The sequence below is a fragment of the Furipterus horrens genome, unplaced genomic scaffold, assembly GCF_987537825.1.
Source record: "Furipterus horrens unplaced genomic scaffold, mFurHor1.1.pri manual_scaffold_3, whole genome shotgun sequence".
In the NCBI taxonomy this organism is placed as follows: domain Eukaryota; kingdom Metazoa; phylum Chordata; class Mammalia; order Chiroptera; family Furipteridae; genus Furipterus; species Furipterus horrens.
In genome coordinates, this window is record NW_028327173.1 from 152,168,211 (window position 1) to 152,181,798 (window position 13,588).

The window sequence follows — 13,588 nt, forward strand, 5'->3', positions numbered from 1 at the left end:
ACAGCCCGCAACAGGCACCTTCCTGCCTGACTCCCTGACTCCCACACTTCCCTCTCCTAGTTCTCCCTTTCATTAGAAATCTGGGTACAGCCTTTTAAGAAATGGAACTTCCCACGAAGAGGGAATATCTAACCTAACCACAGGGTAAGCCCAGCTCCACCCCCCGACCCCCCGCCCCCTTCAGCTACCTCGAATAAGAAAAAGGTCCTTTCCCTCCCTTCACAAATACTATGCTCACTGTCCAGAGAGCTACGCCTGTTGGACAAACATCTGATTAAGTGAAGCAGTGGTTATGTTTCCCTGCCCTCTCCCCACTAATGCACTAGAAAGCTTCAGTGATAGTGGGGCGGGGGGGAAGGGTGTGTGTATGTGAAGAATTAAGAACTTGACCCCTCTAACCTGGCCAAAGAAAGCAAGGAATATTAAGTGGGCATGAGGAATACAAAAAAACCTTGGTGTTCCGCCCTTTGAGTTACAGCTATTACGACAACTGAGAGGAGGGCAACAGTGGGAGCAGGATGAAGAATTAATTAGAAGGGGTTCGATGGCTGCGAGTCTAGTCCACTTAGTTTTTGTACTGGAAGGGCTCCTCGCCAGTTTCGTTGAGAAGACACGTTGGTTGTGGATGAGGGCTTCTGTCACCCTGAAGGGGTCGCAGTTGGCAGAGGGGTGCCGGTCTTCAAGGTAGCCCATCTTCTCCTGGCCGCTGCCCTGGGAATGCGGATGCTAGCGCTGCGGTTGGCCACACCGGCAGAAAAGTCGTTGATGTTGGAGGTTTCATTGAATCCAGTTAGGCGTCGGGCATTGTCCTGGCCCCCCCTTGGGATCGTAGGCTCGGATGTGGTACTGGTGCCGCTTGCTCAGCCTCTCGATGTACTTACTCTTCAATGTATTTCAGGCCGTTCTCCTCTCATGTGGCCTTGGTAGTGAAGTTGGTGAGACAGCCTGCACCATTCCAGTTCCCAGGAATTGGCTTGGGGTCAAAGGTTGCTATCACTCCAAAGTCTTCACGCACTGGATGCAAGATGAATCGGGCCACCCAGAGGTGATCTCCCATCTCGATTCCTTCACACGGTCCTATCTGGAATTCCCACTGGGCGGGCATAACCTCGGCATCTGTCCCCGCGATCTTGATGCCAGCGTACAAGCAGGCCCAGTAGTGAGCCTCCACAATGTCCCTGCCGTAGGCTCTGTCTGCTCCCACACCACAGTAGTATGGACCTTGGGGCCCAGGGAAGCCATTGGAAGGCCAACCAAAAGGGTGTCCATCTGTGCCCATGCGAGTGTATTCCTGCTCCATGCCAAACCAGGGGTGCTGATTGCCCACCATGTCCATTACCCGTTTACAGGTGTGCCTTAAATTGGTCTCTGCAGGCTTTCGGTTGTACTTTAAGACTTCACAGAACACCAGCTTGTTGGGGTCCTTGCGGAAAGGGTCCCGAAACATGGCAGCAGGAACAAGATACATGTCACTGTTGGAGCCTTCAGACTGTAAAGTATTAGAGCCATCAAAAATCCACTCGGGCAACTCTTCTATACACTTGGGCTCACTGTCCAGGGTCCGGGTCTTGCATCGAAGTCCTTCTCCAGCACCATCAATCCAGAGATACATAGCTTAGACTTTATCACCCTGACGCAGGGACATGTACATCTGCTTGACACCTTTGTTCAGATGGGAACTCGCGGAAGTGGCCATGGTGGAAGATGTTCTGGGGGGCGAGCAGGCCGTGAGAGCGAGGTGCGGAGAGGAGAAGAGAGGACGCTGGGAATGCTGTTCAAAAGCTCAGATCTTCTCCCATCCTCGGCTCTCTTATTATTTCTTCAAAGCATTAACATAGCTTAGCAATAGCCAGCTAGTCCTTTGTCCTGCCCATGACTATTTGTCCTAATATTTCTTAATTACCTGATATATCCCAGCATCTAATGTCCTCCTTTCCACTGGAATACCATTCTAGTTGAGTACTGGTGAAAACAGTAATGCAGTTGGACTATGACCTGAGCCAGATGCCATTGTTGTTCTATCTACCACAAGTTATGAGTTCCTCATTGTTAACCAAACAGTAGGCGATCCAGCTCCAACATTTCACTCTAACCTCTGCTCTTGCAGACTGCTCTTAACACCATTTATTACAGGTTGGGTTCTCTAGTAAGCATACAGGAAGTTTAATTCAGAAGCTGTTTGGAATCAATACTGAGAAAGTAAAAGGAAGGAAACAGGTCTGAGTAAGAGGGAAATGTGAGCTGTGATATAGTCTCTCTAGAAGCGTAAGCTTACCTTGGATATTTGAGGATTGAGGAGTTTAAAGACAAAATGGCATTTCAGAGCTCTTCAAACATACTGCATAGGTCATTGGATGTGGGTCTCCTTAGGAAAGTGGCCTAATCTTGGCTATGGTGAATATCTTCAACTAAGGCAATCTCCTAAAGGGACTGGCAGGTCAGAGGGGCCTGCTGACTGCAACCCAGCAGCCGGGGTTAATATCGCCTGCATTTCTAAAGGGGAATCTTAGAGGCATATTGATTTTGAGAATTTGAGGGGAAAAAACAAAAACAAGACACTGAGGTAATCATAGCCAAACTGCAAAAAAAAAAAAAGAAAAAAATCAAAGATGGACATAGTATCTTTAAATTACAAAGAGAAAGAGTACATCAAATGAGCAACAGTAAAATATACAGCTAGTTTTTAGTGATGGAAATCAGAAGTTAATGAAACATTACTTTTACAACAAAAAAGAAAAATAGCTGATAACCAGAAATGTTGTTCCCATGGAAAACATTCTTTAAATATGACGGCAACATAAAAGTATTTGAAGATAATAATAAAAAACCGAGAGTTTGATTTTTTTGTTTTGTTTTGTCAGAAGAATTTCACTAATAGGAATACTAAAGATAGCCAAACTCATGAAAGGGAATTGATTACCTAGACCTTAAAGAACTGTTGGATAAAGGGATTCAATTGTAGTTGGTACCTGGAGCCACAATGTACTTGCATGATGCTTTTCACCCCTTCATAGGAGTGGGATCTAATGATGGTTAGGTAACAGATGGAATCCTGACTTATTCTAGCATATAGTGGGTTCACTGTGTTTGCAGACCCACACATTGGTTGTTGCCCAGTCTGCAAGTGTATAACTGGAGTTGGTATACTTGGAATTTGGAACTATCATAGTGAGGAAGACCAAGAGGAAACCTCAGACACTGGCTCCCTTCCCAGCCAAAAGAGTAAATCAAAACAACACTGTATCCTGGGAGGGAGATGATGTGGTACCAGTGATTAGTGCCACCATTAAAGTCTTAAACGCTGTAGAGACAGTGGCCCCTATCATATATTCATTTAACCAGCAAGTCTGGACAGTCTGCAGAAACTGGGTGGATTCTGGAGAATGAATTTAGAATAATGAAAGACAGCAGGTTAATAAGTAGTCAGGTACATGAAACGCACCCGTTGATTTGGCAAATGCATCTTTTGCTATTAAGATTAGAAAAGGGATCTGAAAAATGGAATGAACATTGCTATGTATTTGCAGTTTTGCCTGCCTTTGTCATAATAATGTCTAAAGAGATATTGACTACAATAATATTATCTGAACTCAGTTTCTTGTTATTATATTGTCTAAGGAGATATAAACTGCATTATATTATCCCATATAATACCACTTGACCCATTATATCAATGTAATTAAGCTCATTGGGCAGGATAAGCAAGGGAAGGCTTGTGCACTAGAAGCCTTGCTCTCTAGAAGCTGGAAGATAAACTTTGAGGTTTGAGAGATCCATGTCTTCAGTGAAATTTATGGAAGTTCAGTAGTAAGCAGTGTGTTAGCACACTTCCTACAAGGTAAAAGACAAATTGCTTTATTGAGCATCTATTACAACAAAATGGAGTGTTCAGTGCCAGGTAGACTGTACTGGGTTCTGCAAGCAACCCAGTCCACATGCAGGAGTACTGTTCCAGACCATAACCTGGGTAATTTGGTGGCTGCTATTTTTAGTGAAATCCAGAACAATAAAGGACTCTGTAGAAAGGAAGGTCATGGTGCTATCAGCTTTCTCCCTTGGAGTCTTACTCTCCACCATATTCACTGCTGCTACAGGTGTCTGTCCATTGTTAGATGGAATCAGTATAACTGAGATGGAACATTGGCCAGGCTACAACAGAGCATGATTAAGCCATATATAGGAGCAGGTAACTTTGACCCCCATGTCACCGCTACATTTGTGCCAGTGTCCCTTCCCAGTTCTCACCTGCAGCCATCTGGAGGTGCAATCTTCTACTAGTTTATTATGATGAAAGTTTGAATAATCTGTAAAACTACTTGGTGGCAAAACTATGTATGCCTCACCTATCACCATAGTGAGGTTCTCATTGCCAGTTGGGCAGTAAGTAACCTGAGTTCAAACCCCATCCTATATTTTAGGTTCTGGGGTCACTATTGATATTAATTATTGCAGACTGTGTACTCTGGAGAAAAGAACTGAAATTTATTAATAAATTAATAGGTACTAAGTTTTTATACAGAATCAGCATTTATGGAAAGGAGTAAGAGGAAGTAAGAATGGGCAGGGAGAGATGTCAAGGTTAGGTACAGGCTGGAAAGGAGTCGGTCAGCCTTACCCTGGCTATGGATCATATATAGCTTGTTAAAGTGTCCCATATTGGACTAAAATAGCCAGGTATTTATATGCTCACTTATTACATTGTTGGATATGAGTTGACCTAGGAAATGTGTGCCCCTGGATGATGATATGTTCTACAATTGAGGTAAACCCTAAAAGAATTTGAAACTGGAGGAAATTTCCTGAAAACTGGGCAACAAGTTCTGTCTTAAAGGAAAGAGAGAACATTTTCATGTTGAGCACAACAAACAACAGAAGGTCAGATTAAATGGGTGAGCTGGAGTTCCAGCATCAAACACGTAGAGGGCAGATTGGGTAATTTACATTCAGATAGAAATGAATTTCTTCTAAATGTTTTATGTAACTTGCCTCAAATCATCTTCTCCCTCTACTCCAAATATGATTGTGTCATCATGGATTGTGACAAGTAGAATGAAAGAGAGACAAGACTTTTCCTGGCTAGACTTGTCCAATAGTTTAGCTTTTACTTTTCCCCCCTATATATGATGGTGCAGACACCTCACTCAAAGTAACAGCTAAATACAAAAACAGACTTCTACAACGGAATGGAGACTGCTTCATTTCATTATCCACCAAATACTTATTGAACTAGGTGTCAAAAAATAAATATAACTAGAGAAGGCTAATAGCCTCTAGACTTAATTGCTTTTTATTTGTGTGTGTGTTACATTGTTTAGTATTTCATGAAGCTAGTCAACTACATCTCTCACTAGTTTCTTTCTTCCTAAGTGTATTGCTGGTTTTTTCTTTTTTTTTTTTTTTTTTCTCAATGGGAACATCTTTTTAATTACGTAATGGAAGTCAATAGAAAATAAGATTTACATGACAAATATTTCCATTCGGTCACCTTTGCTATACATCAAGGGACTTATTGCTGATAAAATAATTTTTCATACAATCAACAAATTGAGTATGTGACCTAGTTTATATACTGTGTGGCATGTGAGTAAAAAATGAATAAGCTGTAACATCTGTTTTTAAAAGAACCTCCATTCTATTAGGAGAGATGAGAGATGGCGATGGACAGAATATAAAACAAGTATTACATGCCAGATGACAAGAAAAGTAATGTAAGAATTCAGAAGAAAGTAACTCTACCTCGGCTAGGTCCGACATCTCTGGAATAGGTGAACAGGAAAACATTCTAAGCAGAAACAACAGCATTGCAAGCAATACACAATATAAAAAGGCAAAATCTGTAGGAAAATGCTTACTAGTCTAGGTTGGCTGGTTATCTGCAAAAGAATGGACACACAAAAGTTTGGCAAGGTGGTTGGAATCTTGTGAAGGTTTTGAATGCTGGCCATGCCCAGAAGCTCTTCAGGAGTACTTTGCAGAGGCCTGAATATTGGCAGTTACGCAGGTGGGTACTTGTTCTCAAAGAATGAATGGGCATTATTGTCAACATAGGCATGTAATAGTCACCCACTGTGGGCACTACAATTAAGTCACATTCCTCTTCTCTAGAAACTTCTCCCTCCAACTTGCTTGCTTCCAAGAACCAACTTTATACATATCCATCATGACTTTTCAATGGGCAGATAGGCCAGAACCAAGTTTTAAAGCATTTATAATTAGCTTTGAATTTGGAAAGCATGTCCACATATCCTCAGAAAAGCAAGGCACAGGTTTTTATCCAGAATGAATAATTATGCATAGAACTGATTACTTAAATACATAGTTCATGATTATGAATAAAATTACCTGCATTACACTGAAAATACCTTGCTCTGTATGGATTAAAGAAAGTAAAACTTGATTGCAGATGTTGTAAATTTTAGGTCTTGATATTTTTCAGTTGCTCTCAAAATATATCACTTACCCCTTGTAACATTCGTCTTATAGAAGTAATTTACAAGTCAAAATTGAAAATGAGATATTGGTTATACTGGATTTCACAGTGGAATAAAGTTTCAGGAGCTGGACTACAGGAAAGTAAATGGACTTTTTTTCAGTTTTTACATCATCTAGTTCAGACAGTTTTCCCAAGATATAGACATGCAGGCCAAGTAGAACTCCATCTACTTATTTAACCTGGGGGATTCCAGCAAACTCCCAAGCCCCTTAAAGTTTCTTCTATAAACTGTGTACATGCTTGAAATACTGCCTTTATTACTTCACTGCTTTAGCCTTTTTTTACTTATTAAAATACACATTCCTGAGGAGAATAATCTATTAGAGTATAATCCATCAAAGCAACATAGTGTGGACCAGCTTGTCAGCTCTCTTCCACAGCGACAGTGGGGGAAGAACAGGCTCATTTTCCATATTGTTTTGGCAATGTCATTTTTCACGTATTTTCCCATAAACCAGATTAGACCCTCTGTGTAGTCAAGAGCCTTAATTTTGGCTTGTATCAGATCATTTCAAGTGGACTCACTTCCAGTGTTTTGGAAATTCATTTACCTTTCTTACATTTTGTAGAGTTTTGTAGAAAACCAGCTTATTAAGTATGTAGTGCTTAAATGTAAGGATTCAATGGTAAAATGTGATCCCAGATCAAACATAGACACCAGACTTAGAATCATTTTAAAATGTAGGCAAAATATAGCTCACTTTCCTAAGTTCATTACTTTGTTTTATGTTCACAAACCATAGCATTATTTTGATTAAATTTTACATTTACTAAAGTAGTACATTTTATATATATACAAAGTAATACAAAGTTTAAAATACTAAGGTCAGTCTAAAAGTTTTCTATAAGTAAAAGTAACAGCTTGCCCTGCAGTCCTCCTACCTATTTTCACAATGTTAAAGGAAAAGCATTAAATAAAATCGTTAGTCATAAGTTTTTCACAGATGTCCTTTATCAGTATGAGTAAATACCCAAATACCCTTTTTTTCCTATTTTTTTAGACTTGTTACCATAAATATATGTTGACTTTTCTAAAATCATGTTCTGCATAAATTGAGATAATCATATATTTCCTGTTTTAGTTTGTTGATACATTGAATTAAATAAAATGGAATTATTAGATTAATAAAATTTAGTATTAATAAATTGATGAATTTTTGAATGTACAACATAGCTATCATTCCTAAGATAAACCCCATTTGGTCATGATACAGTATCCTATTTTATGTTACTAGTTTTCATTTGTTACCATCATAGTTCTCTAAATTTCTTTGAAACTATTGCTATATGCTCCTTTAGCTTCTCAAAGCTCTGTACAATTTTCCAGAGGATGAAAATTATCTGATGATCTGTCAGTTCAATTCTCCACAAATGCCTCATCCAAATAACTTGGACAATTGTTTGCCAGGCTTGCTGTTCTGTAAACCATCATTCTGAGAATGTCTGTCTTCCCTCATTTGTTTTTATACTCTGTTCTCTGTATCCATGCTCTCTTCCTTAGTTTGTTTTTCTCTTATGTAGTTATTTTTTGTGGAGATGATCTTTCAGTATGTTCCTATGGAAAGGTAGTTTTAGAGACACATTTCATGTCTTGGACTGACTTTAATTTACCTTTACCCATGGTTGCTATTTTGGTTGGCATAAAAATTTTCATTTAGCTTCCATGTCTTTGCGTGTTTTTCAGTGTTCTTCTTGTGATTAATTTCTAGTTTTATAGCATTGTGGTCAGAGGAGATGCATATATGCTTTCAATTTTCTTAAAATTATTGAGACTTGTTTTGTATCCTAACATGTGGTCTATCCTAGAAAATGTTCATGTGCACTTGAAAAGTATGTATAGTCTGATGTTTTGGGGTGAAATGTTCTGAAGATATCAATTAAATCCATTTGATCTGTGTGTCATTTAAGGCTGCTGTGTCCTTGTTGAGGGTGTTAAAATCCTTGATTATGCCTATATTTCTGTTGATCTCTCCCTTTATGTCCATCAAGATTTGCTTTACATATTTGGGTGCTCCTATGTTGGATGCATAAATGTTAATTAGAGTTATATCCTCTTGTTGGATTGTTCCTTTTATCATTATGTAGTGTCATTCTTTGTCTCTTATTGTAGCCTTGGTTTTAAAATCTATTTTGTCAGATATAAGTACTGCTACCCCAGCTTTTTCCCTCTTTTTATGCATTAGATATCTTTTTCCATCTGTTTACTTTTAGTCTGTGTGTATCTTTCTATCTGAGGTGGGTCTCTTGGAGGCAGCATATATATGGGTCTTGTTTTCTTCCCTTTTCAGCTACCTTATGTCTTTTGGTTGGAGCACTTAAGCCATTTACATTTAAGGTAATTATTGATAGATACATATTTAGTGCAATATTATTCTTATACTATTTTCCTCTGTCCTTTTTTTCTTTCTTTGTCTTCTTCTCCTTCTCCTTCTCCTCCTCTTCCTTCTTCTTCTTCTTCTTCTTCTTCTTCTTCTTCTTCTTCTTCTTCTTCTTCTTCTTCTTCTTCTTCTTCTTCTTCTCCTTCTCCTTCTCCTTCTCCTTCTCCTTCTCCTTCTCCTTCTCCTTCTCCTTCTCCTTCTCCTTCTTCTTCTTCTTCTTCTTCTTCTTCTTCTTCTTCTTCTTCTTGCAAGTCCTTTAACATTTGTTGCAGTGCTGGTTAAACGTTAACAAACTCTTTTAGCTTGTTCTTATCTTATTTATCCTTTGATTTTAAATGATAGCCTTGCTAGGTCAAGTAGCCTTGGTTGTAGGTCCTTGCTTTTCATCACCTTAAATATTTCACGCTACCCCCTTCTGTCCTGAAATGTTTCTGTTGATAAATCAGATGACAGCCTAATTGGTGCTCTCTTGCATGTAACTACCTACTTTTCTCTTGCAGCTTTTATGATTCTCTCCATGTCTTTAAATCTTGTCATTTAAATTATGATGTGTCTCCGTGTGGGCCTCTTTGGGTCCAACTTTTTTGGCACTCTGAGCTTCCTAGACTTCTGTGTCTTTTTCCTTAACCAGATTAGGGAAGTTTTCAGTTATTATTTTTCAAATAGATTCTCTAGCATTTACTCACTCTCTCTTCCTCCTGGTTTTCCCATGATGCAGACACTTTTATCCTTCATGTTGTCTAGAATGTTTCTTAACCTCTCCTAATGTTTTTAATTCTTTAATTGTTGTTGTTGTTGTTGCTGCTCTGCCTGGGTGTGTTTTTCTCCCTTGTCTTCCAAATCACTGATTTGATCCTCTGCTTCATGTAACCTACTCTTTATTTCTTCCAGTGAATTATTTATTTCAGATATTGCATTCTTTATTTCTTTTTTAAAAGCATTTTTATTGATTATGTTGTTACAGTAGTTCCAATTTTTTCCCCCTTTGCTCCCCTCTGCCCAGTACTCCCCTTCACTCCAGCAATCTCACACCCCCTAGTTCCTGTCTATGGGTCATGCATATAAGTTCTTTGGCTTCACCATTTCCTATATTATTCTTAACTTCCCCCTGTCTGTTTTGTACCAACCAATTATTCTTAATCCCTGCACCATATCCCCATTTCTCCCCCTCCCCCTCCCAGCTGATAACCCTCCAAATGATCCCCATACCTATGATTCTGTTCCTATTCTGGTTTGCTTAGATGGATTTTGTTTCTATTTTTTAGATTCAGTTGTTGATAGTTGTGAGTTTGCTGTAATTTTAGTGTTCATAGGTTTGATCTTCTTTTTTTTAAGTAAGTCCTTTTGACATTTCATATAATAATGGCTTGGTGATGATGAACTCCTTTAGCTTCACCTTGTCTGGGAAGCACTTCATCTGCCCTTCCATTCCAAAATGGTAGCTTTGCTGGATAGAGTAATCCTGGTTGCAGGTTGCCTTTCATCACATTGAATACTGCTTGCCAGTCCCTTCCTACCGGCAAAGTGTCCTCTGAGAAATCAGCTGATAGTCCTATAGGCACCCGCCTGTAGGCAACTCTCTGCCTCTCTCTTGCTGTCCCCAGGACTCTGTCTTTATCTTTCACCTTTGGCATCTCAATTATGATGCATCCTGGTGTGGTCTCCTCTGGGCCCAGCTTGCCTGGGACTCTCCGTACTTCCTGGACCTGTATGTGCATCTCCTTCACAAAATTTGTGAAGTTTTTCTTATTTTTTTCAATTCTTGCTTCCTCATTCTGCACTGGTTGACTGTTTTTTTTTCTTCCTTATGTTCCAAATCATTGATTTGAAACCCAGTTTCCTTCCCTTCACCATTGGTTTTGTGTGAATTTTCCTTTGTTTCACTTAGCATAGCCTTCACTTCTTCCCTTATGCGTCTGCCATACTCAAGCATATCTGTCAAGCCTGTGAGCATCTTTATCACCAGTGTTTTGAATTCTGCATCTGTTAGGTTGTCTGTCTCTTCATCTGTTATGTTGGCTATCTCCTTGTCGCTTAGTTCTCCCACCGGAACCTTGACCCATTCCCCTTTTGGGGCCATACTTCTCTGTTTCCTCATTTTGACAGGCTCTTGTGTTTGTTCGCCTATGCATCCCAGGTAGAGCTATCACTCCTGTTACATTGCAGGGGGTGGAGCCTTGCGGATTCGTCAGTACAGGGAGACCTGTTTCACCACGTTGCGGCACTGTATGTGGGGGAGGGATCTGAGAGGGAACAATACTGCCTGCCCAGCCCTCGTCCCTTTTCCAGGCACCTCTCCCACTTCTGCACTGAACTGGCACCCCTCTAGCTGCTGCCTTGGCCGTCGTTCCCAGAGTGGGTGGGCCTGTGGATGTTCTAGGACCGTGGGGCCCTTTAAACAACTGCACTCTGCTGAGAGACTGGTAGTTTCTTCATCTGCCTCAACCCCCACAGGTCACAATCAATGAGGCTTGATTTTCTCTGGTGCTGGGACTGTGAGCTGCTAGGTCCAGTGATGAGCTGGGAACGCTCCCCAGGTGTACCTCCTGACTTTAAAATGTGTGACTGCACTTTCCGCCAGCCTACTACTACTGCTGCTGCTGCCACCACCACACTGCATCCTCTCTGCTCCGGCTCTGCCCCTCCTACCTGTCTGGATGAGTATTTCTTCTTTATTTCTTTGTTTGCTGGATTTCCAGGCAGTTTTATTTTCTGAAATTTCTGCTTATTTTTAGTTTTGAGGTAGTTGTATTCCTTCTTAGTTATGGAGGGAGATGCAGCGTGTCTGTCTACGCCTCCATCTTGGCTGGAAGTCCATGCCACATTCTTTCTTATTGGTTCGTTTTTATGGTTTCTATAACTTTTTAATCTTGTTGAGTATCCTCATAATCATTACTTTAAATTCTTTATCTGGTAAATTGCTCGCCTTTTTTTCATCTAGTTCTTCTTTTAAAAAATTCTCTTGTTCTTTCATTTGGGGTCTGTTTTTTTTTGTTTTTCCATGTTGGCTGCTTCTTTGTATTGTTTCTGTGTATTAGGCAGATCTGCAAAGACTCTGGTATAGACCTTTGCCAGATGCTGCTTGTGGCTGGCCCTGGTCAATCTTTTTGGAGCTCTCAGCGATCCACATTGTGTGGTTCCCTCTGGTGAGTGTGAGTGTGTGCACAATGAACCAGGCTGCACACTAAGGTCGGCTTTTACCAGTACCTGGACCAGAGGAGGGTCAGGTAAAGGCTCAGAACTCCCAGAGATATTCCTTAGTCATTAAACTAATCAGCAATATAGCATCAAGCTGTACTCTTCAGCCCAGATAAACTCCACAGGGTGGGGCAGAGGTATTCCTGTGGGTAGAGCTATTGCTTCCCCTCGGGTTTCTCCACTTAAAAATTCATATTTTGTGTTTTATTTTGCTCTGAAAATGTCCAAAACAATTATAAATCTTGACCCTTTGTAAATAACATTGTTATTTCTTCTTTCAAAAAACTTCTTGGATCTTCTCCTTATCTTTGGTATTCTAAAATTTCATAAAGTTGCCTCCTATATGAGTTTTTGGAAGATTATTATATTATTAGTTGGTGGCCTCTTTAATCTTGAGTTCTGGAAAGTTGTCTGTCCTTAAGTTCTAGACATTTCTCTTTTGTAATCTGTCTTGCTTTTGTGTTGAATACTGAATTTTACATTTGTTTGGGTTAGGTTTTGAAAAGTAGAAAATAATGGAAATATATGTACAACTTAAAAACAGAAGTCTACTTTCTTCAGTTTATAATTTTAGTTTAACAAGCATTAATTAAACACCCTTTACATGCCATGCAGTATGCTAGAGAGAAGGAGTTCAAAGATAAACTATTTCCAGATACTCTCACTTAATTATTTTTTTAATCTACTGAGATACAGGTATAGACATGAAATCTGATACCAACACTTGAATGTGCTAAGTGCTGGTAGGCGGTATGAATAGGAAGCTGAAGTGCATGGAAGAGGAATACTTCTCAGAGGAGTTCAGGGACAATTCCCTGGAACAGATGATACATAAGCTTAAATTTGAAGAGGGATAAAAATTAAACAAAGAAGTAGGTGAAGGACACATCTGTCAGAGAAAGTGACATTAATTTGTTCTTTCCTTCATTTTTCCCTTTACTAACTTATGTAAGAAGCATGTATAGAATATTATCTGATTCCAAACATAATTCTTGACATGGGTATCAACAGCACATAGTACGATCAAAGATATGAAATCACAAAATTCATACTTTTTGGTCTGTGTGTCCTTGTGTGTCACTAGGAGCATTTACAACTGTTATTGGACTGTAATATATGACTGAAACTGTGGCAAGAAAGGAGGCTGGAAATATGTACATTCTTAAAATGCCTCTTACATCATGATGAGACCTTGAACTTTTCTTGTAGGTTTTGTGCCATATAAATTGCTTTTCCTGATTTTATTTTGTTTTTATTATAGACAATTTTACATGCATTACTTACATATGTTTTTTTAAACTTTCCAACTAAACATCATTTATAGGTCAGAAATTATGGATTTAACTATTTCTCCATCTTAATAGGATGATACCATCCAACTTGTCTTTGCTGTAGAACAGACACCTATTCTATATCTGTATATCTGTCATAACTATTTTTCACATAAAAGCTTATAATTTTATAGAAAGGTATTATTATTTTTATAGCATATATGTCTATAGTTTCTGGTTTTCCTTTC

The 13,588-nt window shown here is 39.4% G+C and overlaps 1 pseudogene; it reads right to left on the reverse strand.

The window, feature by feature from the left end:
* Positions 1–506: 506 nt before the first annotated feature.
* On the reverse strand, positions 507–1,754 carry LOC150016432 (glutamine synthetase pseudogene; annotated as a pseudogene).
* Positions 1,755–13,588: the final 11,834 nt, after the last annotated feature.